The 27,399-nt window shown below is 47.3% G+C and overlaps 2 long non-coding RNA genes and 1 pseudogene across 3 annotated transcripts; all 3 read left to right on the top strand.

Moving 5' to 3' along the window:
• The first annotated feature begins 5,356 nt into the window (after window positions 1-5,356).
• On the top strand, window positions 5,357-9,114 carry LOC133245025 (uncharacterized). Its single transcript, XR_009735597.1, has 2 exons — window positions 5,357-5,500; window positions 7,221-9,114. It is a non-coding gene; the product is annotated as an uncharacterized LOC133245025 (long non-coding RNA).
• Window positions 9,115-11,570: 2,456 nt separating this feature from the next.
• Window positions 11,571-15,971, top strand: LOC133245024 (uncharacterized). Of its 2 annotated transcripts, none has more exons than XR_009735595.1 (3): window positions 11,571-11,773; window positions 12,018-12,198; window positions 14,803-15,971. It is a non-coding gene; the product is annotated as an uncharacterized LOC133245024 (long non-coding RNA). The 2 variants fall into 2 exon arrangements; XR_009735596.1 differs by lacking the exon at window positions 11,571-11,773 and adding an exon at window positions 11,788-11,860.
• Window positions 15,972-21,423: 5,452 nt separating this feature from the next.
• LOC133245023 (small ribosomal subunit protein uS2-like) lies at window positions 21,424-25,806 on the top strand (annotated as a pseudogene).
• The last annotated feature ends 1,593 nt before the right edge of the window (window positions 25,807-27,399 follow it).

Here is a 27,399-nt window from a genome sequence, read left to right as displayed (position 1 = left end):
TTTACAGCATCAAACCTTGCTTCTAAGACCATTCCCACCCACAACTGGGTGTTGTTTTTGCTTTGGCTCCATCCCTTCATTCTTTCCGGAGTTATTCCTCCACTCATCTCCAGTAGCATATTGGGCACCTGGTGAGTTCATCTTTCAGTGTCCTATCTTTTTGCCTTTTCATGCTGTTCATGGCGTCCTCAAGGCAAGAATCCTGAGTGGTTTGCCATTCCCTTCTCCAGTGGACCACATTCTGTTAGACCTCTCCACCATGACCCGTCCATCTTGGGTGGCCCCACAGGGCATGGCTTAGTTTCATTGAGTTAGACAAGCTGTGGTCCATGTGATCACATTGGCTAACTGTCTGTGATTGTGGTTTCCATCTGTCTGCCCTCTGGTGCCCTATCTCAGTGCCTGCCATCTTACTTGGGTTTCTCTTACCTTGGACGTGGGGTATCTCTTCATGGCAGCTCCAGCAAAGCACAGCCGCTGCTCCTTACCTCGGATGTGAGGTAGCTCCTCTCAGCTGCCGCCCCTGACCTTGGACATGAGGTAACTCCTCACAGCCACACTCCTGTGCTGTGGGGAACCCCAAAAATGGCCTCTGAAAGGCACACTAGCTTTTGCCCAAAGCAGTGAGAGAACTCAGAATCTCCTTACTTTCAGTCCTTCGGGGCCCTCAGTCGGAATCCGGGTCTCAGGGACCCATGCCGCATGTCTTCCTGTTGCCTCCCTGTCTCCTGTCCCCCTCTGTCTCTCTCCATCAGGTTTCCTAGATGACCCCTACTCGACCTTTCATGCCCACATGATCTCTTGGAGAGGATTCTGAGGTTCCCTTTGGTCCAGGTCTTTCTCCTATATTCAAAAGCCTGAAGGATCAAAAGCTCTCCTAACATTCTGAAGCTCCCCTTCTAACTAAGCTTATCTCTCAGGTGGGGAGAGAACCAAGCTTCCCCCACCCCTGAACATCCTAAAGAATTCCCTTGTAACTACTCCTGTTTCTCAGGATGGGGAAGGACCAAGCTTCCCCCACTCCTGCAAATTCCCTTAACCCTTCAGATCCTTCTCATGGGACAAAGACCTCCCAACCAGAGGTACAATCCAAGATTTGTATCAGCTGATCTGCCTCTGATAGCAGAGTCAATTTGAGCACCATTTGGCCTATAATTTAGATATAAAACTATGACTACAGAAAGGAAAGGTGACTTTAGGACACAGGATGGCCATGATATTCTTTAGACTCTGGAGAAAATTGGTTAAACTGAAAAAAATTTTTCTTGGAAATTGCAGAACCAGTTCTTTTTGCATATGCAATTAAAAACAACAAGTTTGTTTAAAAGACTGCCTAGGGAAAAGCTTGAAGTTAACCCTTTTCGTGTCCCTGAAATACACAGCCCACTTTGCCTGAGACCTCAGCCTTGGGCAAATTAGAACTTCAAAAAAATGGGTGGGGGGAGGGGGTGGTCAAAGAGACCTTTTAAATGTCAAGTGGAAAACTATGAGATTTCTGTCTGTCTGTCTCGATGTATCTGTCTCAGTGTGTGTCTTTTGTTTGTTTGTTTTAATAATATTGCCAAAATGGTAAATGAGTTCTAATTTAATTGGCCTAAAGAAAAGTTGAAGAATAAAAGTTCTTAAAGTAAGGGTTGGGGGAGTTGGTAGGTTTGTTTCACTTAACGTGTCTCTAGTTGTTCCACCACCACTTGTTGAAAAGACTGTCCTTTCAGGATGCTTGTTGAAAGCCAGCTGGCCATAGATTTGAGGGTCACATTTCCCTGGTAGCTCAGATGGTAAAGCGTCTGCCTACAATGCAGGAGACCCGGGGTCAATCCCTGGGTCCGGAAGATCTCCTGGAGAAGGAAATGGTAACCCACTCCAGTATTCTTGCCTGGAAAATCCCATGGACAGAGAAGCCTGTTAGACTACAGTCCATGGGGTTGAAAAGAGTTGGACACAACTGAGCGACTTCACTTCACTTCACTTCAAAGAAAAATAAGTACTTACAAATCAGACAATTCTAAATACAAGAGAAATTAACCTAAAAGAATATCGGATTCACGTGAACTGGGAAATATTCAATATGAAATATCTAGTATTAATGTTTCTTTGCTAATCTAATATAGACATGTCTAAGAGTCGTTAACATTAAGCTTAATATTTTCATTGTGCCTAGGTTTATTATAAGTTAAATATTGTTATATTGTTATATCTGTTACACGTTTGTCAACAAGGAAAGTACCTGTAGAAAAAAAAACTCATAAAAAAATGTAAATGAGATATAAACTATTAAGAATAATTATATTTTAGGAATGTCTGTCTAAAATAGTGTTTCCAGATTTGGTAAGTTGAATTTCTGCTGCTGCTGCTAAGTCACTTCAGTCGTGTCCGACTCTATGCGACCCCATAGACGTCAGCCCACCAGGCTCCCCCATCCCTGAGACTCTCCAGGCAAGAACACTGGAGTGGGTTGCCATTTCCTTCTCCAATGTATGAAAGTAAAAAGTGAAAGTGAAGTCACTCAGTCATGCCCAAATCTTAGTGACCCCGTGGACTGCAGCCCACCAGGCTCCTCTGCCCATGAGATTTTCCAGGCAAGAGTACTGGAGTGGGGTGCCATTGCCTTCTCTGAGAATTGAGGTCTGGTGACCTCTAAATCTGTCTCCAAAAGACAGGCCATCCAAGGAGAGACCTTGAATTACAGCTGTACTCAGCTAATTATAATGAGGTATGTTGGTTAAGTCCAAAGAGGGAGCAAGCGTGTCCTGGTGGCAGAGGGTAAAGACTGTTTCTGTGTCCCCACTTCCTGCTGCCCAGGGGCCCAGACAGCTTATGTTCCCAGGATGTCATCTTTTGGCTCGGGTATCTGGAAGGAGTCCTGCCATTTGTTTCTCAAGGACGTACAGTCATGAACTTTCTTTATTCAATTGAAAATAAAAATCCTGCTAACTACTGAAGTGTCAGATGAGGTGAGGGTGAAACACGGCCCCTCAGCTCCTGGTCCCAGAAAGAGGGAAGAGAAGAAAGAGACCTTTGATGAACTCACATACGGTGTGTTTCTTTTACTGCTCATTGAGGCATCATCACAGTTTGAGTTCCTTCCTCACAGATCTCACAGGCTGGAGAGGTAATCAAGCATGATCAGAGCCCTGGGGAGTTTCAGATGAGCCCAGATGCACCAAGAAGAAGGGGTGGCCATCAGCAAGTCTTCATGGAGTGGGCAACTTCTGAACTGGGTCTCTAAGGGTGAGTTAGTTATCTAGCTGAAGCTTGGCACTGGGTGCAAAGACAAACACAAGATGAGTGAATGAATGGGGCATCCCTCTAACACAGGAGGCAGCCCACCAAGACGGTAGCCTGAGATCACAGGCCCCCCTGGGGAACTGGGGGAAGGGGCTGCAGTGTGCTGCCGGCCTCAACCCTTGTGTGAACTCTGCTGCCACACTGGCCTGTTTCTACCTGCTCAGGGAAACCTTTCTGCCCTCTGCTCTGGCATAGCTCCTCTTTACGGGCAATGACCACACATGGTGTTCTGTGTGCGATTGCCCTCCGCTTGAGGGGAGTGGCTTGGTGCAGAGGTGAAGGTCAGTGTGCAGTCTGAGGCTGGAGAGAACAGTGGGGAGCCCTGCAGTGGTGGGATCACGGTGGGAGGTGCTTGGCTGTGACGAGGCAGACGCCAGTCCTGGGACTTGAGGGCAGGGTGATTAGTGGCTACCCTTAAAGGGTGGACTCATTTGGGGCTGCATTGCCTTTGAGCAGTTTGGTGGATCTTCGGTTAGAAACATCTGGAAGGAATTACAGAGGATAAATATATGAGAGCATTTGGACCAGAATTCATGACCCAGGTGAGGTGAAGAGAAAGTGGAGTAAAAGGGGCCTCAGGACATGGTGGAAATTCATTGACCAAGGTCATCAAGGGGGAGACCTTCATGTCCATTCCACAGCCTCCTGGTTACTCCCAGAGTGCCGGGCTCAGACAGACCACTCAATAAACAGGTGCTCACTTGATCCAAAATCACTGAAGCTTTCACTTTGACTCACCACAATATAATATGCTGAATTCAAGAAACTGGTGCCCAGGTTTATATTAATGAGCTAGAAAAGAGAAAGGAAAATAGACTCAAGAAAAATCAAAGAATCCACACTATTAAAACCCTGAACATGCTTTCCACTGTGGCCTCAGGGTCTTGGCACTTGCTGCTCTCCCAGCTCAGAACACTCTGCCATCCCCATTGATTACTCTCTAAACACACTCTGAAATTCACCTAAACTTCCTGAATTTATTTTTCATCAAGATACGTATTACCATTGGACTTTGCATACATTTTATTTTTTCTGTCTCTGAGCCTGTCAGTTTCATGTAAGAATTGGGGTCTGCAGCCTCCTGCTTGACCTACAGCTGAGCCCGTGTCTGGAATGGGCCAGGAACAAAGTGGGCCTCCATGAACGTGCTCTGGGAGGGAGCCCTCAGTGTGTATTGGGGACAGCAGGTGTCACGAAGCACTGTTCCAGGCTGTGAATGAAGGGGTCAGAGGACAACCTGACGAAGGTCTTAACTCTCATTTTGCATCTGTCTTACATAATCAGGATTGAACATCAGGCCCACAGAAGGCAGCTGCTCTGACCTGGGGACAGCTGTACACACAGAAACCCGCAGCTCCTGTGCTGAGATCAAGGATGGATGTCAGGCTCTCACCAGGAGCTCTCCTTCTCCACCATCTCATTTCTCTCTAAGAAACCTACACTCAGGACTGGTGAGTCCTGCCCAAGGCCACAGAAGCTGAGCCCAGGACCAACGACACTTCTGAAGGTAACTCAGCCCTTTGTAACCATTGCCAAAACCCCCAATCATCACTAACAAGCTTCCTGACTCCCAATTAGGCAAAGATGCCCACTCCAGTAAACACCCCCACAGCACCCTAATCAATCACCCGATGCCAGCCCTACAGCAGGAATTTTCTTTGTCTTGAGGCCATAAAAATTGGTTATTAAACCCACAAAAACTGCCAAATCTCCCTGGTCTGCCAGGAGGTCAGCCCACTGTGCTGGCAGTGCCCACATTATCTCTTTGTTTGTAATCAACCCACTGCCTTCTGAAATGCTGTGCCTGGAGATTCCTTTCCAGCCCACACTCAGACTGCCTCAACAAGGATGGCAACCAATCCCTCCATTTGGTGGGCAGGTTCTGAGCGGTCCATACTTCCAGCTCAGAAAAGACTTGGCCTGTGCTTTGCAACTTAGAAACCCCTGCCCTCCACACGGGACCCACTCGAGTCTCACCTGCCCCACAGCCACCCCACTTCCAGAGGCATTTGCAGTCTTTGTTCAGCGGGTGAGAACCCAGAGGGCAGGCACTGAGGCTCCTCCAGCTGCCACGATCCCCCTACACCTCCGTGAGGAGTCCTGAGCCTCTGAGGGGATGGGGCCCCCTCCGTGGGTCTCCCTGGGCTGTGACGGAACCTCCTTCCTCCTGGACCGGCACAAGGATGACTTGTCCATACCCGTGAGGGGTCAGGTAGGAGTGCAGAGCGGCCCCGAGGGTCTAACGCCCTGGGATCCTGGGGGTGGAAGCGGTGAGGGAAGGGGCCGCAGGGTGGCTCGCCCAGCGTGAGGGCCGGGACGCCAGGCTGCTTCCAAGTGGCCACACCAGCCACAGACGCTGATGGGGACAAAGTGCTCCGTGTCTATGCGAGCCAGTCACTCAGCGAGTGCTCTCAGAACCAGCGTTTATGGTTAAAAAAAAAAGCACCTGTGCTGATTGGCACAGGAGAAGGGATTGGCAACAGGAGAAGGGATGACTGTGACCCGGGAAACTCTCACCTAACCTTCAGGAAACACTCTGACAGGGTCTCTGAAGATGCAAAAAAAAAAAAAAGTCTGCTTTAGTTAAGAAGACATGAGAGGAATTGAACATTGGCTGCAAAGGTACATTTTTGAAAAAGTAGAAAACAGCATTATTTCTAAATTAAAAGCCTATGTTTAGAACAAGATTACTTATAACTAATTGTATAATGCAGGCATTGGTGAAAATAAAAGCTATGTTATAGGCTGTTTTAACATCAATTTGTATTTTCCTAAATTTCACATTAGTCTAAAGTTGGGTGTCCTGTTTGGGAGGTGCTAGTTCTCCGCCAGTGTGCTTCACTCTTTAGGAGAAGTGATAACACCTGTTTACACAGGTGTGTGGCACGGAGCACAGGTGGCTAGGGCCCCTGGGCTGTGGAGACAGAAGGAAGGGGGTTGGCCAGGGAGGATGGGTCCTGCCCTCAGGCTTCTGCTTTGCCCACTCAGGGTCCCCTGGTTCATTCTTGACCTACTAATGGGGGAGACAGACAAGAGGAGCCGTAGGGGGAGCTGTAGTCGGCGCCTTCCATGTACTCTCCATTTACATCTTGGGCATGGAGCACTCTCGAAGCTCTTCAAAGGTCTAGGTTCTTCTGATGTCTCTGGTCTTCACTAGTCTTCTTGTTAAGGTATCTGTGTGCATACATGCTGTCGCTTCAGTCAGGTCTGACTGCAACGCTATGTACTATAGTCTGCCGTGCTCCTCTGTCCACGGGGTTCTCCAGGCAAGAATACTGCAGTGGAAGCCACTCCTCTCTCCAGGACATCTTCTCCACCTGGGGATCAAGCCTGGGTCTCCTGCACTGCAGGCAGACTCTTTACCATCTGAACCATCAGGGAGGTAATTACTTAATTCTAGTTATTTTCCTACAACACTATGTGGGTGTTGACCCCAAGTGTATCCCCGTGTTTTCCTTTCCCCTGTGATTTGAAGCCTCTGCTGACACCTTGGTGCTCCCACTGGGTACCTTATTATTCTTCGCCCACACTGCCTGCCCCAGCGCCACCCCTGGCCAGAGACACTCTGTGAGTTAGCAGTGGAGTTCAATCAATGGCCTACCAGCAAATCTAATGAGAACCACCCATGAACTCATGATTTTCAGCCCATTCCTGAAATGTGAATGGATGCAATTTGAAGGACAAACTCTCATACAGCAAGAGCTCTGGGAAGGGTATGAGTAGTGGGAACATGGCAGACATGCCCATTTGGCTCCTAGGAGTCTGGTCACTTCTCTCCTAGGGTGATTGCACCCTCAGTTTTGAACTGAGCACATGGCTGCCCGAGACTACAGACATTCCCATCATCCTCTGAAGCTGGGATGCTTATGAGACAAGCTCTCCTTCCAGGATGGAGGGAAAACAATTTGTGCAACTTGTTGACTATTTTCTAGGTGAAAGAACCTGGCTCTTCTTCTCCTGCTGTCTTGCTGCTGGGAACGTCAGCCTAGAAAGGGAGGCTCCATTCTGCTCCCTGTCCACCCTGGAGGGGGCAAACGCCCCTGGGATGACAGAACAGTATTCCTAGGATGGGAATGGAGCTTTCTGGGACAGCCCTGCCAGACCAACCCTGGGCTGCCTCCCTCCGCATCTAAATGGGAGACGGATGCACACTTCTCCTGGCTGTAATTTTGTGGGGACTTTTTGTTTTTGTCCACAACCTTGACTGGCACATCAGGCTTTGAGGGGGGTTTCTGTGCAGCAGCCTTGTCAGGCTGCTCCAACGTGCAGTAGTCTGGTATTTTCAGCTCTCCTTTCTGTGGGAGGACAGCCAAGCTCAGCGCCAATCCGCTGTCTTCACCAGCTGCGTCTCTGAAAATCTATGTGGAAAATAGATGCTCCCAATTCAGTGAATCAGGACCTGATTCCTCTACCTTCCAGGAAAATGGACTTGTTCCTTTCCCCGCACCTTGCACCCTCCACTCTCTCCTAAACACATAACCTGCTTTGAAATGTGCGCTCTTTCCCTGATAATATGGGCAGTTTCTAACTGCACAGCCTCAAGGCACAGGCATCTCGTGGGGGTGTAACTGGATTATTGCAAGAAAGATGAGTTTCACTCTGGTAAGTCCCCTGCTAAACTGATGCATTGAAAACTTTAATTGAAAATATCACTAAAATCCATTTTCAGTATTAAGCTAAAATATGGGAAGTTGCTAAGTTTTGCCCTAAGCTCTCAGTTCAAGGAGACAGATATTTAGGACTTCCCAGGGCTCTGATCTTGTTTATGTAATTTCTTAGATGTCCTTCACCCTTATGGAACTTGCTAGTTTATAGAGAAAAAAACCATATAGTGAAATATTAAACTGCTTGAGAACATTGTAGTAAGTTTTATAATTCATTTATTCATTTGTGCTTGTCTGAAAAGTGTCTTCTCTTTCAGGGCTAGTTTAAAATATAATTTGTTAAAAATGTCCTTCAGGTAAATGTGAGCCTTAGAAGAGGTGGGGGGTGGGGATGAGAGTTGACTCCGGCCAAGCTGTTCTGGGTGATTCTCTATTAAATAGTGACAGTCTCACCCACAGATGACTGATGTCTCCAGCATCACAAGACAGGGCTGGTCTTTTTGAATGAAGCTCACAACCACATCCTTACAGGTCACTGATTCCTGAGAACAAAGTGGGTGTTCCACATCAGGTGGTACTGTTGCAGGAAGGGGGACCCTTCCAGGGCCTGAAACTGGGCTCCTGTCGAACACTCGGAAGTGAATTGTCTGAGGAGACACATGTCTGACAAAGCCAGAGATTTTATTGGGAAAGGGCACCCGCATGGAGAGCAGTAGGGTAAGGGAACCCAGAACAGCTCTGCCACACGGCTCACAGTCTCGGGTTTTACGGTGATGGGATTAGTTTTTGGGTTGTCTTTAGCCAATCATTCTGACTCAGAGTCCTTCCTGCTGGTGCACATCTTGGTTCAGCCAAGATGGATGCCAGAGAGAAGGATTCTGGGAGGTGGTCGGACCTGTGATGTCTCCTTTTGACCTTTCCCGAACTCTTCCAGTTGCTGGAGGCTTGTTAGTTCCCTGTTCCTTACCAGGACCTCCTGTCATAAAACAACTCATGCAAATGGTTACTGTGGTGCCTGGCCAGGGTGGGCGGTTTCAGTCAGCATGCTTCCCCTCACAGTTCCACTGTGGTTTTATAGATCAGGCCATAGCATCCTACATCCCCTGGGTCAAATTCTACCACAACCTGTGCTGGTTGGACCTAAAAGCTGAGAATGATTTTTATTATTTTAAATGTTATAAAGTTTTGTGAGACATATGAATTATATGGCTGTCAAATTTCAGTGTCTATAAAGATATCTAAGACTGCTTTCCTGCTGCAATAACAGAATTGAGTAGATGCAGCAGAGGTCATATGACAGTCTAAAATATCTACTATCTGCCCTTTAGAAAAACTTGCCGGCTCTGGCTCAGGAAAGTAGTATTTTAATTACTGTATGCTGGAGTTTTACTTGAAGAAAAGTAAAGTTTTATTAAATTTTGCCCCATGAAATAAATCTTTTTTAAGTAATGTAAAACTGGCCATGTTACTCTCAGTAATCTCAGAATAAACACAAGGACAGCAAATATTTATTAATAATTGAAAATTTGTTACAGAATCAGGTCATTTAGATGATCTTCTGCATGACACATTGACGTGGTTGATTCCAGAGTTGCATTTTCCCTTAGGATCAGGTGGATTCTATAGTCTCTCCGTGTGTGTGTGTGTGTGTGTGTGTGTGTGTCTTGAATGATTGCATGCTTCTTTATTCTTGCCTCCCTGGTGCTGCTTAGAGACCCTGGATATTTTATGGAAGCAATGGCCACACCACGCTAAGAGGCCTAACCCTGTCTCTGTCTTGTGTCTTCAGGAGCTGAGTGCATACCAAATGTGCATGAAAGGTCCAGATGTGAAAGCTCAGGCGTCCCATTGACTCACACCTCCTATGTAAAGGGAACGGCCTTCTTCTACCCTCATGGGGATAATTGGGGCCAGATGTGAGGACAAAGTGTACGATGGGTCCAGGTGCAAAAAGTCAGTTATCCCCTTGCTTCATACCTGTGGTGCAAAGGGAAAATCCTTCCTTTGGGAAAACAGCTCAGAGCTCATAGAGACAAGGGCTGCCCCCTGCAGAGTGGGGCCAGTCGCCTCTGGTGGGGAAGACTGGGGTGATGACTGACTGGCTGGGGGCTCCCAGGATGAGGCAAGAGGCTGAGGAGCCCAAGTCTGCAGAGCCAAGGTCATACCAACCCCTCCTTGGATCTGCGTCTGTCTGAGTGGAGCAGTGACTTTACGGGGCTAGGATGCCAGCTGCCTGCCTGGAGGTTACAGGAGAAGGAGGGGGCAGAAAAGCAGGCGGTGTGGCTCGTCTTGGTTTCTGAAGACACTTCTTTCTGGCACCAGGTGCCAAGCTATGCGAAAGATTGTATTCTTTTTATAAAGCTGCTTTAGCTGTTCTAATTCATTTGCCTTTCCATCTTAGTTCGTTTAAAAGATAAATGTACAAATGTATATATATTTTTTTCTTTTAGCACCAGTGGAAATCCTATAACTTGGCTATTTTATCCAACAATTCATCATACAGATCTTTCCAAGTCAGTACCGATACAAATTTCCTTCCCAGATCCGTCTTAATGGCTGTTTCCTGAATGTTCTGTTTTTATACTGAGTGATACTAATATCAACAATCTTAGTACACAGGTATTTGCACAAATGTTCCTCCCACGCTGAGTTGTTATCATTGGACCTTCCGTGTGGAAGATGAAAAGGTGGTCTATGGCTGTTTATCATTCATTTCTTTGATGGCTTCTGAAGAGACTGTTTTAAAACAAATGTTGTATCATGATTCCACTCTTTCTATTCCACAGAATAAAAATCATTCATACATGATTTTACCCAGTCCTTTCATGGTTTCAGTTTTACAGTCCACACAGTCTAAGTCTCACTAAATTCCTAAGTCCGCCCGGGAGCAGGGACCTGCCCTCTGGGCCGCCTGGGTCCGAGGCTCGGGAATCGCTGAGGAGCGCGCCTTCTCCCGCAGCTGCCCGGGGAGGTCTTCCCAGCTCCCGCCTTCCCGTCCGGTGTCTGGGTCTCCGCGCCCTGCCGGGCCGGGAGCCGGCTCCCAGGCGGACGCGCGGGACAAGCGGGGCGTAGGGCGGCCCGGCGGTCGGGGTCCGCCCGGGGCCGTGTGCGCCGCCCGTCGGGAGCCACCCAGCGGCCGCCGTGAGCCCGTCCCTTCCTGGGGAACGTTGGCGACTCCCGCGAAGTTTTGGCCGCCGAGCCCGGGGCAGAGCTCCAGAGGCGGGGGGTGACAGCGGCAACGCTCCCGGTGCCATGAGACCTGGGAAGAGCCTGCTGTCTCCGGAGATTCGGGCTGCAGGTCCGCGGCCTGGGCGGGCGGCGTCGGTCGGTGTCGGTCGGTGTCGCTGCCCGGCCGGGTGGACCAGCGCGCCGCGGGGCCCCTTCTGCCCGCGGGCACCGCCGGGGCAGCTGAGCGCGAGCAGGAAAGGTCACGGCGCCGGCGTCCGCGGGGTTACACCTTCTCCATGTTTCCCACGCGTCCGGAGGTGCGGACCACACGGACGCACGCAGACATGTCCAGTCTTCCCAGCCTCCCCCATGGACCCCGATAGTCCCGATTCACAAACGTGTGTCCTCTCCCCGGAGAGGGCCGGCCCTGGTGTCCAGAACCGGAGGCACCGGCAGGGACCACGGGCCGCCCGTCCTCCTCCCCAAAGAGCGCCGGAAGCGCTTCCTTGCCTCCTTGGGGGAACGGTCCTCCCGCTGCCTTCAGTGTCGTCCCCCAGGCGGCCACGGTTCCCGGTGACGTGCTCAGGACTCCGCAGACGGGTTTCCTGCAGGTCGGGCTGCATCTATTCCAGGGGCGCCAGGAGTCCCTTCTATTCTCCTCGGGCTCACAAGTGGAAAGGATGGTGTCCGTGTGGAGGCGCTGTGTTTCCCGGGTATGAGACATGGATACATCTGTGTGAGAATCACAAAGCTGACAGATTGGTGGCTGCTGTGGCGAGGTCGACCAGATGGCCCGACAGGTTATTGGGGGTTTTTGTTAATATTTGTATTGTAATGTAAGTATTCAATGAGAAATCTTGAAATTAATTATAATGAAAATTAACATTATCATCGTTACTCAAAAATAACGTAATTATTACCTTTGTTTGCAATTAATTTCAGAAAAACTGTTTCAAGTTTATCCACAGAGTATCCAATTGAAGACGACCAGAGAAGGATGTTGAAATGAAGAACTTTCTTAACACACTGGGAAGTTGGGGAACCTCTCCTTCCAGTCACGAGGTCCTGCCCTGCAGCAACCGACCTGGAAAACCAGACCCCAGCCCCTGCAGCAATGGGCTCCAGGATTCAGTGCGTGGTCAGTGACTGTCACCTTCCTTATTTTTCTTCCTTTCTATTTAGTACCAAATGGAGGAAGCCAAATCTCATCTAAGCTGTCACCTGGGACGGCCCTCTTCCTGCCAGCCTGCGTCTGGCTTCCCCATATTACACGCTCTGAGCAGGACACGCTTTCCCTCTTTCCCACCAGAGCATGTCCCCACTCCTCTGTGTGCCCTGAGTCTCAGCCTAGGCGAGTGGTGGTGGCTGACTCCTTGCTCTGGAGACAAATTCTGAAGAAACAGTGAAGGATCAGGAAAATATCCTGGAGTAGGAAATGGCCACCCACTCCAGTATTCTTGCCTGGAAAATTCCATGAACAGAGGAGCCTGGCTATCTGCAGGCCGTGGGGTCACAAAGAGTCAAACACGACTGAGCATGCGCACACAGACACAGGCATGTTTGTTTATGTCTACAGAGCTTAGAGTGAGAACCAAATAAAGCACTGAGGATAATATGTGGGTTTTGTTATTTTTGAAAAAAAATTCAAATTAATCATTTTAAGTTGAAATATATATCATATACCCAAAAATTCTCCTTTGAGCACTATATTTTAGTGATTGCCTATTTATATAGTTGTGTAGCCATCATCACTATCTGATCCAGAAGATTTTATATTTTATCTCCCTACAAAGACACCTAATGTTCCTTAATCAGTCACTTAAATTCCACATTCCTCACTCTTTCATCCTCATGGAATTGCCTATTCTGTGTATTTCAAGCACATGGCTTTGTACAACTGTGGCCATTTAGGTCCGGTTTCTTACACAGTGTCATGTTTTTGAAGCTCATTCATATTTTATTATGTGATCCAATTTTTTGTTTGGCTTCAGAATTTTCCTGTCTTTAACACATGCACACACACACACACACACACACATACACACAGACGTGCTACAGTTCTTTAAATGTGGAAAATACACAGAGGTCCAATGTCACCATTAGAACCATTTTATGCACACAGTTCCATGGCATAAAGTACTGCCTTCCTGTAGGCACTCAACCTGCCCACCAACCCAGAGCGGCCAGCAAGCACAGAGGACGGCAGCCCAACTGTGCTGCCCATTGTCAGAACCCCCACAGCACCCACTCAGGCCAAGGCTAAACAATAGGTCCACTTCCCAATGGCCAAAGAAGAGACCAAGGGTGGCCAAGGGTGAGAGAGATGAAAGGAGAGACAAGCGGGAAAGTCCACAGCACCTGGTCTTTCCAGCTGGTCTTGCAACCAAGTACTAGCCAGGCTCAACCTTGCTTTAGCTTCTGAGCTCAGAAATTACCAGGGGCCTTCATGGTGGCATGGCCCTAGATGATGGCAGCCCCGACCAGGCACCCCAATACCCTGTGCTGTGGGGCCCTGCCATGCCAACCTCACCAGCCCCTGTCAGAGCCCTGGGGTGCCCAGCATCTGTGGGCAAACTGCTCCTGACACATCCTTCAGCCCTGTGGAGGCCCAGCCATCAGGCTGTGACTTGGAGTTCCCAGGAGATGGTTATCACTCAGGGTATGTGGCCAGTGGCAATAGGGCCTGACCCTCTGGAAGTGAGTGGAGAAAAGCCCAGTGCTCTAATTCAATGCTGTCCTGGCACCAACTGCGTGTCTCTCGCTGACATCTTCACTGCTTCATCCAGATATTGCACGTACCACTCGTGTTCCGGCTGGGATTCTAGGGGCAGCCTTCACGGGGCTGCAGCCTTTCAGTGACCAATCCCAAGTGCCGAAGCCTCTGCCTGTGGACCCTCACATAGGTGGTACCGCTGTCAATGCTTAGGGATAAAACAGCAGATCTGAGACGCTGAAGACTTGTCCTAGGTCTGGCAAACAGCTCAGAACTGAGGTCTGGTGGCCTTAATGCTGTGACCTAAGACCACACCATCTGCCAGCAGACATGTCAATCTCCAGATAATCAGGATCGGATTGATTAAGTACAAAGAGGGACAAGTGTGTCATGTTGGGAGGAGGGAGGTGGAAACAGCACCCCTCTGCCTTTGTCTCCCTACTTCCAGCTGCCCAGGGGCCCAGCCACCTCCTCAATATCCTGTGTTCACATATTGTTCTGTTTTGACTCAGACAACATGGAGGGTCCCTGCCCCTCAAGTAGTAATTTTCTCAATTTTGTGGGGTACAGTCATGAAATGTCTTCCAGTGTACAAATAGAGAAAAGATAAAACTCACCCAGACCACTGGAGTTCCTTATGAGGTGAGGGTGATATAAATCCCTTGAACTTCTGTTCTGGAAACAGGGAGGGAGGAGGAAGAAAAAGCTAATCTTCAGTGAATGTAACCTTCTCATGGACTCTGTTTAATCATTTTATCTGTACAGTTATTCAGTCATCATAACATTTACTCAAGGTCTTTTATCTTTCTGGCCTGATGTTCTCATGGAGCTCACAGGCTGAAGAGGTGCTCAAAGTGAGAGTCAGTTCCTAGGCAGGTTGATAAGAAGCCCAGGGGAAGCCGAGGAGAGAGGGTCTGGAGTTCTCAAGGAGGAGGAAAGGACAGACATCTTTTTTTTCTCTCTCTCTACATTCCTTAGTCTTAGTCACTTAAGACATTTGTTTTTGTTTTTGTTTCTTTCTTTCTTTAGGCCCAGAACTGATGATTACACAACTCAGTTTAAACTCTGTGAAAGAAAGTGAAGTTGCTCGGTCATGCCTGACTCTGCAACCCCATGGACTGTAGCCTACCAGGCTCCTTTGTCCATGGGATTTTCCAGGCAAGAGTACTGGAGTGGGTTGCTGTTTCCTTCTCCAGGGGATCTTCCCAACCCAGGGATCCAGCCCAGGTCTCCCACATTGTAGGCAGATGCTTTCCCATCTGAGCCACTTAAACTCTGTACTAGGGATCATATAACAACAATGTATCCTGCTTGAGGACAGTTTCTCCTTCCTAAAAACCTTCTGATTAATCCTGATATCTTAGAATGTATATTATGGGAATGGGTCTGCTAGGATCTTTCTGTTAAATTCTAATCCTGTTATCCTAAAATGCTAATTGTGGGAGTGGGTCTGGTAAAACTTTCACAAACTTGACACATTCTTTTGATTTAATGTAGAAACTAATTTAAAGAGTATATACATCCCTTGCTAACACTAGCAAGGGGGGCACTCCCCACCCCCTTCTGCTGTCCATGTCAGAAGCTTTCTCTGACCTTTTCCCACTGTCATAAAACTCTGCTACACAAACGCTCTTGAGTGATCAATCCTGGTCCCTGGTCCTGAAGCTAAATCTTCTTCGGAGATCCTGAATCCGACATCGTTCATAGTAAGTTCAATTGAATCTATAACAATCTCTTAAAAGCCAAATATAATCTTAAAATAAGCTATGCTGCTGCTAAGTCACTTCAGTCGTGTCCAACTCTGTGCGGCCCCATAGACGGCAGCCCACCAGGCTCCCCCATCCCTGGGACATGCCCTCTTGTGATGCGTGTCCCAGGGATATGCGTCACATATGACACTTCCTGCATGTCCCAGGGATATACGTCTTATGACACTTCCTGCAGTGTTCTGCAGGCAAGAACACTGGGGTGGGTTGCCATTTGAAAAATCAAAGTGAAGTCGCTCAGTCATGTCCGACTCTTAGCGACCACATGGACTGCAGCCCACCAGGCTCCTCCATCCATGGGATTTTCCAGGCAAGAGTACTGGAGTGGGATGCCATTGCCTTCTCCAAAATAAGCTATATGCCCTATTAAAATAAAATTCAACTGAGTAAAATTTTAAAATCTTAGTGCCTTTATTTAAAGATTTATGAGTCAGGCAGCATCCAATTTAGCAGTTAGAAACTCTGAGGAGTTGCACAAAATAAAAGACTTTTATAGGCATAAGGGATCAGGAACAAGGAAGTTGTACTGGGCAAAGAATCCAAGTGGTTACTGTGAGGTTACTTTCCAATAGAGGCTGGAAAGTTTTCTCAGGCAGATGACTTAACTAGTGATAATCAGAAGATTCCTGGCTGACTGGTTCAAGAGTTCATTTCTGGAAGAGCCAAAACTGCATTTAAGTCTATTTTGCTAGCATGGTTCCTAACTAAGCAACTCCTCTGGGGCTGTTGTCTTGTTTTTAACAGTCCCCTGAGGGGCAGCAACAAGGCTTACCACTGCTGGTTCTTCCCCAAATGCTGAGAGCGCATGTGCTCTGTGCCAGGCCTGTGCTGGGGGCAGGGACCCAGCCACGACACCTCACAGTCCTTGACATTCAAGAGGAGAGTAAAACAGAAGACCACCACACTTTAAAAAGAAAGGATTCTGCTGCTCCCGCAAAGCTGACACTGTGGAACCAGACAAGGAATAAACAGAACAGCTTGTAGAAGAATCAGCTCCATGAAGTGAAGGGCGGGAAATGGCACAGCAGGATGGGGGGGCTGGGGCAGAGAGGGGCGGGGAGGAGAAGAGTCCTGGGGCCCGAGGATGAATGGGTGATGAGCCCCAGCGGGTGCAGACAGGGGCAGCCCTGGTGCTGTGAAGGATCGAGGTGGTAAGGGTAGGAGACATGGGGGAGCTGTCACCGCAGATGCACACGGGGACGTGTCTCTGAGGAGGTGACATTTAAGCTGCGCTCCGGGCCACTGTCCCCTTCCCTTGTAACCCAGAGCCAGACACCGAGGATGGCCGCTAACATCACGCGCACCAGCCAGTCCTGAGCCTGCGCACCCAGCTCACTGTTCCCTCCTGAGGAGTCACAGTCAAGGCCCCTGTGCTGAGTTCCCCTCCCTCCCTCTCCGGACAAGGCCGATCCTTTCCCGTGTGGCCCAGTGGCGTGGCCTGTCCCTCCTCTTGGGAACTTAAAGTCATCAACTCTCTTCTCGATGACAGTCATCTCCTGATCTGTTTGCCTTATTATGCCTCCAATTTCCTATTAATACACTATATTTTAAATTAGCCAAGAATGACAGCGCACTCTAGACACAGAGTGTCTTAACTGAGCACACTCAATTAAGTGTGGACAAATGGAGAATGAACTAGGACACTTCCCACAATGTCCTCAGTCAGTTTAATGTTTATTGTGTGTTAAGCTTGTGTTCTGTGTTTTCCCGCCTGGTTAGTTTCCTCTGGGTCAGCTGTGCTTTCTTTCACCAACTCTTTCTCCTGACAAAATTACTTGCAAGCACAACTGAAGTTCAGAATATGTTCAAATTGTTCCCTACAGGGCAGGCATCTTAGAGCAGAACTTACTGCAGTGCTGACAAGGCGTCCTGTCTTTGTCCAAGTTGGCTGAGAACGAGCAGAGTAGGACTTGTGTGGTTAGTCCCTCTGTTGTGTCCAGCTCCTTGTGATCCCTCCTTTGAGAGGAGCCTGGCAGGTACAGGCCCTGGAGTCCCAAAGAGCTGGACACGACTGAGCGACTATATATTCTTCCGGATTCTTTCCCGTTACAGGTCGTCACAAGATACTGAGTACAGCTCCCTCACTACACAGCAGCTCCTTATGTCACCTGGTGTACACACAGCAGTGTGTGCGTACTGACCCCAAACTCCTGACTCACCTCTCCCCACACCCCCGTGTCCTCTTAGGTAACCATAAGCATGTTTTCTATGTCTGTGACTCTACCTCTGCTTTGTAAATAAGTTCATCTGTATCATTCTTCAATATTCCACATGTGTGATGTCATACGATGCTTGTCTCTTTCTGTCTGACTTACTTCACTTAAAGTGAAATCACCATGTTCATCCATGTTGCTACAAATGGCATTATTTCATTTGATCTTATGACTGAGTAATTTTCCATTGTATATATATTCCACATCTTCTGGAGCAAGCACTTCTTAGACTGTACAGCTTGACTTCCTTTAAAGGAACAAAAATTGTGAGGAAACCTAAGTTTTTTTAGAGATGGAGAATTTCTCTGCAATGATTCATATATCATTAATGAGCATTTAATGGATTAGGAGACCAAGAATAGTAGGTAAAATTGGTGTGTCATTTTGTTTTATGTCACTTATGTCAAGTTCTCATGCTGCTGCTGCTGCTAAGTTGCTTCAACTCTGTGCGGCCCCATAGATGGCAGCCCACCAGGCTTCTCCATCCCTGGGATTCTCCAGGCAGGAACACTGGAGAGGGTTGCCATTTCCTTCTCCAATGCACGCAAGTGAAAAGTGAAAGTGAAGTCACTCAGTTGTGTCCGACTCCTATCAGGGTTAAATTATGTTCACAAAATACAGATTTCTTCTGTTCCTCTATTCTTGATTCTCTAAAATTATGTGGTGCTTTTGTAGTCAGTTGTTCTTTGCTTGCATAGCCTTCACATGATTTTCAGAAGTAATTCTTGAAAAAATTTATTTTATAGCCTTCCTTGCTTATTTTTCTTTTCTTATAGCTGCTTTAAATATTGGTCTTGAGAATTCATATTTTTCCAGAAAGTAGTCAATTTCTTAAATATTCTAGCATATTTGCAGTGTATATAAAGGGGTTTATATTTATTTTGTGGATGGGTATGAGATAATATGAAATATACATCGGACCTGCTGTCTGACACAGGACCCCTAAAGTGTCTTGAAGTTTCCTGGGCTATAGAAATGTCTTTTGATTTGTTTTCTTTGTATGTTTTCAGAAAGTGTTCATTTTGCTTTTTCCTAGTAGGAAATGATTACTTTTATAACAGACACTTTTGATGATTATTGCTAAGGTTTGTTAGTACAATTCTATATGCCCTTTATTTTAAGGCTTGTGATTAGTTTCATCTCTCTCTCTCTTTTTTTTTTTTTTTAGTTTCAGCTCTAATACATGCATTTTCTGTCTCAGTTGAATGCCCCACATATTCAAGGAGGTTCCTTCACTCTGGCTGCTGAGGATTCTCAGCCCCACATGAATGTTGGACATTATTCAATGCATTCAGTTCAGTTCACCTCAGTTGCTCACTCGTGTCTGACTCTTTGCAACCCCATGAACCGCAGTGCGCCAGGCTTCCCTGTCCATCAGCAACTCCCTGAGTTCACCCAAACTCATGTCCATTGAATTGGTGATGACATCCAACCATCTCATCCTCTGTCGTCCCCTTCTCCTCCTGCCCTCAATCTTTCCCAGCATCAGGGTCTTTTCTAATGAGTCAGCTCTTCACATCAGGTGGCCAAAGTTTTGGAGTTTCAGCTTCAGCATCAGTCCTTCCAATGAACACCCAGGGTTGGACCTCCTTGCAGTCCAAGGAACTCTCAAGAATCTTCTCCAACACCACAGTTCAAAAGCATCTATACTTCTGTGCTAAGCTTTCTTTATAGTCCAACTATCACATCCATACATGACCACTGGAAAAACCATAGCTTTGATGGACTTTTGTTGGCAAAGTACTGTCTCTGCTTTTTAATATGCTATCTAAGATGGTCACAACTTTCCTTCCAAGGAATAAGCATCTTTTAATTTCATGGCTGCAATCACAATCTGTGGTGATTTGGGAGCCCCCCAAAATAAAGTCAGCCACTGTTTCCACTGTTTCTCCAACTATTTGTTGAGCTATTTCAAATCTTAAAAGATGATGCTGTGAAAGTGCTGCACTCAATATGCCAGCAAATTTGGAAAACTCGGCAGTGGCCACAGGACTGGAAAAGGTCAGTTTTCATTCCAATCCCAAAGAAAGGCAATGCCAAAGAGTGCTCAAACTACCGCACAATTGCACTCATCTCACACACTAGTAATGTTCAACATTCCCCAAGCCAGGCTTCAGCAATACATGATCCGTGAACTTCCAGAAGTTCAAGGTGATTTTAGAAAAGGCAGAGGAACCAGAGATCAAATTGCCAACATCCCCTGGATCATCAAAAAAGCAAGAGAGTTCCAGAAAAACATTATGTCAAAGCCTTTGTGTGCATCACAACAAACTGTGGAAAATTCTGAAAGAAATGGGAATACCAGACCACCTGACCTGCCTCTTGAGAAACCTGTAGGAAGCCACAGTTAGAACTGAACATGGAACAACAGACTGGTTCTAAATAGGAAAAGGAGTACTTCAAGGCTGTATATTGTCACTGTGCTTATTTAACTTATATGCAGAGTCCATCATGAGAAACGCTGGGTTGGATGAAGCACAAGCTGAAATCAAGATTGCCAGGAGAAATATCAACAACTTCAGATATTCAGATGACACCACCCTTATGGCAGAAAGTGAAGAAGAATTAAGAGCCTCTTGATGAAATTGAAAGAGGAGAGTGAAAAGGTTGGCTTAAAGCTCAACATTCAGAAAACTAAGATCATGGCATCCAGTCCCACTCAATGCATAGATCTCCAGTAATCATTCTTTCCTCAAAAGTTGTTCCTGCTCATCCTTGTGGAATTTCACCTGTGTGTGATCAGATGGCAGAGACTCAGTGGGCCCATTAAGCACTTGGAATCATTCTTTCTGTCTGAGTAGCTGTTTCTTTTCAATCCCCTGCCCCACACATATCATCTTCTGTGCCTCCCTGGCTCACCTGTGTTCTCAGATCAGGGCTTTGCTGGGCTGCACCTGGGTTCCCCTCCCTGTACCTGCAGCATGGAAATTGCCTGAAGGCAGACAGCCGGGAGCCATCAGATGCATTTGTGCATGCATCTTCACTCTAGGAACTTAGTCCTGCATGGCCTGCTGTCCAGGATCTGAAAACAGTTGTTCCCAGTATTTTGTTCAGCTTTCTAATTACCAGTGCCAGGTGAGGAAGTTCAGATACTGTTCCTCTTAAAGCTGGAAGTGGAAGTCACATTTTATTTTTACAGACACTCTTTGAATCAGTAATTCTAAATCAGGTAACCATATATGTTTGAAAGTAACTTTTGCTTCATTTTCTCTGTTTTGCTCTTGCAAATGTAAAAACAAAACCAAATATCAAGAGACACATTAAAACAGGTTTTGTTTTCTGTTTTTCCTGGTTGAACTTTATGCCAACAAATCCTAGGTAAGGACTTAGGAAGCTGCAGCAAGTCAAGGCACCAGCAAGATCAGAGGATCCGCAATCAACAGGGATCTTAATGGTACCAGAGAGCCTTTTTTTGCCAGGCCGTAGGAGGTGGATGCAGTAGTTGAGGGGCTAGAGGGATCCCAGGACCTTAATGACACCAGTGAGCCAACTAAAATACAGGAGGCTGAGGCCAGGTACAGCACATTTGGCCAATGTGAGCTGAAACATATTTAATTCTGAATTTCCAGAACCAAAACCTCAAACAAAATGTTCACCTTCTTCTGATATTCACATAGAAAGATTGCACAGAATCTTTTGCCGAGAAATTCTACTTCCATGGAAGAAAGCCACCAGGAAGATTGCTTGGAGAATTTAAGACATGTGTGGGTTTCAGGTGGAGAAAGAGGAAATGAGTAAATGACAACTGCGATTCAGAAACGGAAAGGGGTCTGTGCAAACCCAGCAGGCTCTCTTTGGTGGAAGGCAGGCTGTGTGCTCACTGCTCCTTCCCCCTTTTGCTGAGATCACTTTTATCATGTTTTAGGTAGCTCAAATGAAAACTTCAAGTACAGGGGCTTCCCTGGTGGTCCAGTGGTTAAGAATCTACTTGCAGGGCAGGGGACACTGGTTCGATCTCTGGTCCCCAGAAGATCCCACGCCACAGAGAAATTAAGTCTGTACACTGCAAAGACTGAGCCCAGGCATTCTAGGGCCCAGCACTCCACAGCAAGAGAAACCACCAAAGTGGGAAGCCCAGCCACCCAACTAGAGCACAGGCCCTGCTCGCTACAAGTGGAGAGAGCCTGCAGGCAGCAAAGAAGACCCAGGGCAGCCAAAAGGAAATAAAATTATATGTAAACAAAAACCTCTTCAAGTACAGTGACTCTCAATGGCTCAAGTAACTCCTGCTCAATGTTCTCAGCACACCAGCGTGTGGGGTCTACAGGAACCCCCTCCTCCCGTGAAGGCCCAGCGTCTCCATTGACCACGTGTCTCCACCACTGTGCTGTGCCGTCTCCCCGCTCACCTCTGCACAGAATTGCTTCTGATGGTGTCACTCTTTAGACAGGGGAGTCATTCTTGTGAATCATCATCTAAGAGTTAATATCTCACCTGCAATTTTATTTCTATATTCCTTAAAAGGAGTTCCTTAAAATCCCAATTGTATTCCTTAAAAGAGCGTTTTATCAAAATCTTGACTCGAACACCGATGTTTTTATTTATCAACTTTTATGTTTATGTCATGCGAAGAGTTGACTCATTGGAAAAGACCCTGATGCTGGGAGGGATTGGGGGCAGGAGAAGGGGACCACAGAGGATGAGATGGCTGGATGGCATCACTGACTCGATGGATGTGAGTGTCAGTGAACTCCGGGAGTTGGTGATGGACAGGGAGGCCTGGCATGCTGCGATTCATGGGGTCGCAAAGAGTCGGACATGACTGAGCAACTGAACTGATGTCTCCTTCATTGTGTCCTGTGCTCTGGCTCAGCCTCTCTCTCGGCCTCTGCTCTTGGCCTCTCAGGAAACAGCGTACAGGATGTATTAGTTGCACCCGCCCTCCCCTCTCGCTGGCTCTTTTTCATCCTCCCTCATCTCCGTGACATGTGTGACTCTGTGCACATCACTATCACCGTGACACCCTCCCTCCCTTGGGAAGCCTGTTATCACCTTCCTGCTCCTTTCTCTGCTGCCCCATGTGTGTCCCTGCCCCACACTCACAGCAGCCTCACAGCAGGCGCTCTCCCTCACTCTTCTCTCCAGAGTTCTTGCTGGAATTTCTGGACACCACCTCCCAAGTATTAACCTCTGACTCTGACTTCTCCTTCCCTGGTGGGCCCTGTAGCATCTTCCCCTGAGTGAAGACCACAGATAAAACCTAAATTCTCCTTCTTCCCCAGCTACCTTAGACTCCCCTGTGGATGTCTCCTTCTCATCCAGGCTCAGTGATTCAATATCATCCATGAAACATTTTTCTATACTCAATCATCTATCTGGCCATATTGATACCATTTCCAGGGGAGTGGGTGGAGCAATGATGGGCAATATTCAGATGGCAGGTAGAGACCAGACCAGGCAATGAAGGCATGCGAATGAAGGACAGTGCTAAGAAGAGCAGATTATAGAGAAGTCACAATGGAAGAAGAGGTTGGAGAATGTTTTTAAAAACAGACCAGGGAGAAATCTGCAAGAGGAGAGGTTGAGTCTTAAGGGAAGAGAAATGATCATTGCATAGCTCCTCAGGTGGGTGGGGGTGGGGGAATCCAGCAACATGCTAGTTTATGAGCAACATCCTATCAGATGCTATATTTCAGTTGGAAATATTTCAGGCTACAAGTCCATTAGATTTGTAGAAATTCCTAATGCATTAGAAATTGATACATTTTCCTGCAATGGAATAAATTAGGCTAAGGTTATGCATTACATTGTTTATTGTGATGTCAAGATGTCATTTTATATTAGTGTTTATTCCAACGTGGACCAGTAAAGCGTATTATAGTACATCATCTATTCAGTGGACTGATTGGTGGAAAATAGTGTCCCAAGAGAGAATATTCCCCAAGATAGTGTCAGCTGAATATAAGCAAGATACCATAAAACATTGTGCACAGTATGTGAGCATTTATGGTTTTAAATGTGGTTGTGCTCAGTCACTCAGTCACGTCCGACATTTTCTGACATTATGGACTGTAGCCCACCGGGCTCCTCTGCTCATGGCGATTCTCCAGGCAGGGATACTAGAGTGGGTTGCCATTTCCTGCTCCAGAGGATCTTCCAGACCCAGGGATTGAATCTGAGTCCCTTATGTCTCCTGCATAGGGAGGTGGGTTCTTTACCATTAGCACCACATGTGGAGTGAAGAAGAAATAGATATTCATAGTTGCTTGTGTATCCATAAAATGACATTCTGGGCCGTCTCTCCTGATCCAGGGGCTAAGACTCTGCACTCTCATTGTAGGGGCCTGAGTTCAATCCCTTGTCAGGAAACTAGAACCCACATGCGACAGATAAGAGTTCTCATGGAAAAGGTCCCACAGGCACAGCCAAATAAATACTTAGAAGAAAAAAAAAATACACCTCTGAAAGCTATCCCTAAGAAACAAAAACGTGGCTGACTGTGGAAGCAGCAAGGACTTGACAAGAAGGGAGGGGGTAGGAAGAACAATGGAATATGAACTATTTTATATTTTTAGGTTCTTGAGCCTTGTACATGTATTGTAAGTTTCTCAGAAATGCCAAGACGTTACAAAAATTTTTAAACCTCTAAAGAACAAAACTCACAGCTTTATTTCTACAAACTGAATGAAAGTCAACTTTGTTTTACCAGAAAGATTATCTGGCTTCTCTAAAACATCTTCTCAGGCTTTTCCCATGCTACCCAGACAGTGGTCCATACGGCACTGTCTGGATTCTTGTCATAAAGTGAAGTGAATCTTTTACTTTATCCTGGGTCCTTGCTGTCCGGCAAATGAAGGACGACGTCATCACGTTCCTTGCAGCAGGGGCCCTCTTAGGTGGCACCAACCTTTACTTCCCAATGGAGCAGTACATCTACAGAAGGAAAAGTGGCGGCGTCCACATTAGGAATCCGAAGAGAACCTGGGAGAAGCTTCTGTAGGCAGCTCATGCCATCGTTGCCACTGAAAACCCAGCTACTGTCCCTGCTGCGTCCTCCAGGAACCTTCGCCAGCGAGCTGAGCTGCAGTTTGCTGCCGCTTCGCTCCTGGAGCCTCCACTAACCAGACCCAGGCAGCTTCCAGGAGCTAAGACTCCTGGTAGTTACGATCCCTGGGCTGACCGCCAGCCTCTCCCAGAGGCATGTATGTGAACTTCTTACCATCGGTCTGTGTGACACAGACTCTCCTCTGCACTCTGGAGACCACCCATTCCCGGCAACCAGGGAGCTCAGTCCGTGGGTCTGACTCGGCGGATGCTCACCCTGGAAGTTCTGCCCATGCGCGGCATCCTTTCCCGTGAACACTCTTGGGAGGTCGTGCCTGATCTCTACGTCTGCAGATTCTGAAGAGATTAAAAGGGAAGAGCAGGTGGCAGCTGAGCAAGCTCTGACCAAGGAGGACTTCACCGTGAATGGGTCACTTCAGCAGCTGAGTGCAACGCTACTGGATCTGACGTGCTGTCTAGTCCACAGGCGGGCAGGCGAGCTCGCTGCCTACTCCGCAGTTCCCCCTGAAGGCTGGCCTGCAGTGCCCACTGCTCAGGCCACTGGATGGGTAGGCACAGCACTGCGTGGGCTTCAGCTGTTCTTTCACAGGCTCTTTTCTTGGGTGGGGGCTGTGCTGGGTCCTTGCTGCTGCACAGGTTTGCTGTGGTTGCAGTGAGCAGGGTGCACTCTCTGCTTGTGGTGCCTGACCTTCTGGTTGCAGCGGCTTCTCTTCTTATGGAGCGTGGGCCCCAGGGCCCCCAGGCTTCAGTGGTGGCAGAGCGTGGGCTCAGGAGCTGTGGCCCCCAGGCTGTGGAGCACAGGCTCGATGGTTGTGGTTCATGGCCTTAGTTCCTCTGAAGGCACATGGGATCTTCCTGGACCAGGGATTGAACTCATGTCTCCTGCATTGGCAGGATTCTTTACCATGAGCCATTACGGAAACCCACAAACTCTTAAAATGGAAATTGGTTCACAGAAAATAAGCAGTTTCTAAATAAATAAATGTGTCTACTCATGAGAATGTTCTGTGACTTTTGCTTTTTTCCTTTCACATAAGAGGAAAATTTCATAATTCATTATGTTCTTCCCTCAAACAATATTTGCAACTGCTAATTTTACTAGATAAGCTTGATCCAATTTTTAAAACGCTTTTCTCCCACTTTCCCCTATGCATTGTACATTCATTATCAATTGAGATAATATTTTATCATTGTTCAGTCACTTAGTCATGTCCAACTCTTTGCGACCCCATGGACTGCAGCACACCAGGCTTCCCTGTCCTTCACCAACTTCCAGAGATTATATTTATACTTCATATGGATAGGAGGATAATCAGTTGGCTTCATCCTTGAATTATTTCTCTGAATCTGACATATTAATATGCTAGTAAGATATAAGACACTTGACTGACTTCAGCATAAAAAAAATAATAGAATCAGGTGACCATATCTGAAGACTGATTATAAAAGCAGCAGCCATGTTGATGAGGAGAAGTGACACACGGGGGGACATTTTATGTGATGAGAGAGAGGGGTGCTGGCCTCAGGGATTTAAAGGGCTGTTTGAAAACAGAGTGGAACTCGGCTCAGTGGATGGACCTCCTAGGAGTCACTTCCCAGAGACACACAGGACAGAGTGCTGAGCATCCTGAGTGCCCACAAGGTGGTCTGAAGCCGTGGCCAGGGCACCCCTCTGCGTATCAGTGGAGATGGTAGCTGTATTGTGTGTCTGTACGAGTCTGTATAAGGTGACCCTGCATGCAGAAAAGAAAATTTGACTAAATGGCAGATGGCCTCAGTTCTAATAGTAAGATCTTTTCTTAAATCAATTTCTTTCTCCTCTCAGCTTCTCCATTTGAAAGGAGTTACTCTTCATGAGACCTATTCCCTTTTAATTCCCTTCTTCAAAGCCTCAAATTTCGTAGCTTTTTTTTTTTTCAGTATCTTTCCATGTTTATTCCTCAGACAAAATAAGCAAGAGTAAAATTTTCTTATTGGACTTTAAAGATAAACAAATACTTTTAAAATCAGACTTTCCAAACGTACTAAATTCATTCATGTTCTCACTTTAGTATCCTCAATCCTAAGCCTGTAATGAGCGTTTTTACCTGATTCAAACACAACTCTGGGGAGTGAATTGGTGGCGGGACTCCACAGACCCCTGGAATTTTGAACTCTTGACAGTTAGATCTCCTTTTACAGAAGTGTTAGCTCCAATGGAACAAGGAGCATATAGTGCCAGATTGCAGGGCTGACAGCGGGGAAAAGACAGTTTATTGATGGTAGAAAAGATCTGCCTTCTGACCAGCAGCCGCCGCTCATGGTGAGGCAAACCGGAAGTGCCTGCAGACTCAGAGACCCATGCGGAGGGAGCAGGACCCTTCAGCCACACTCGTTATCAGCGCAGCCATCAGAAAGGGGTCCTTCCTTGACCTGACTCGTGCTTCCTGTTTCTTTAACTCCCTGTGCTTCGGGGCTGCTCTGCTGAGTTGGACTCCCCTTTGCTTTTCCTAGATCTCCTTGGGGCCTTCTCACAAGACCCGGCAGCAGGCAGGAAGCAGCGGCACCATTGGGCAGGTCTGCTCCTGTAACTCCTCCGGCAGCCCTGCGGCTGGGACAGCGCTGAGCATTCACCGTCCCTCTCATGGGACCAGAGGTCGGAA

This window comes from Bos javanicus, chromosome 3, assembly GCF_032452875.1.
Source record: "Bos javanicus breed banteng chromosome 3, ARS-OSU_banteng_1.0, whole genome shotgun sequence".
In the NCBI taxonomy this organism is placed as follows: Eukaryota; Metazoa; Chordata; class Mammalia; order Artiodactyla; family Bovidae; genus Bos; species Bos javanicus.
This window is presented reverse-complemented; position numbering and strand designations above follow the sequence as displayed.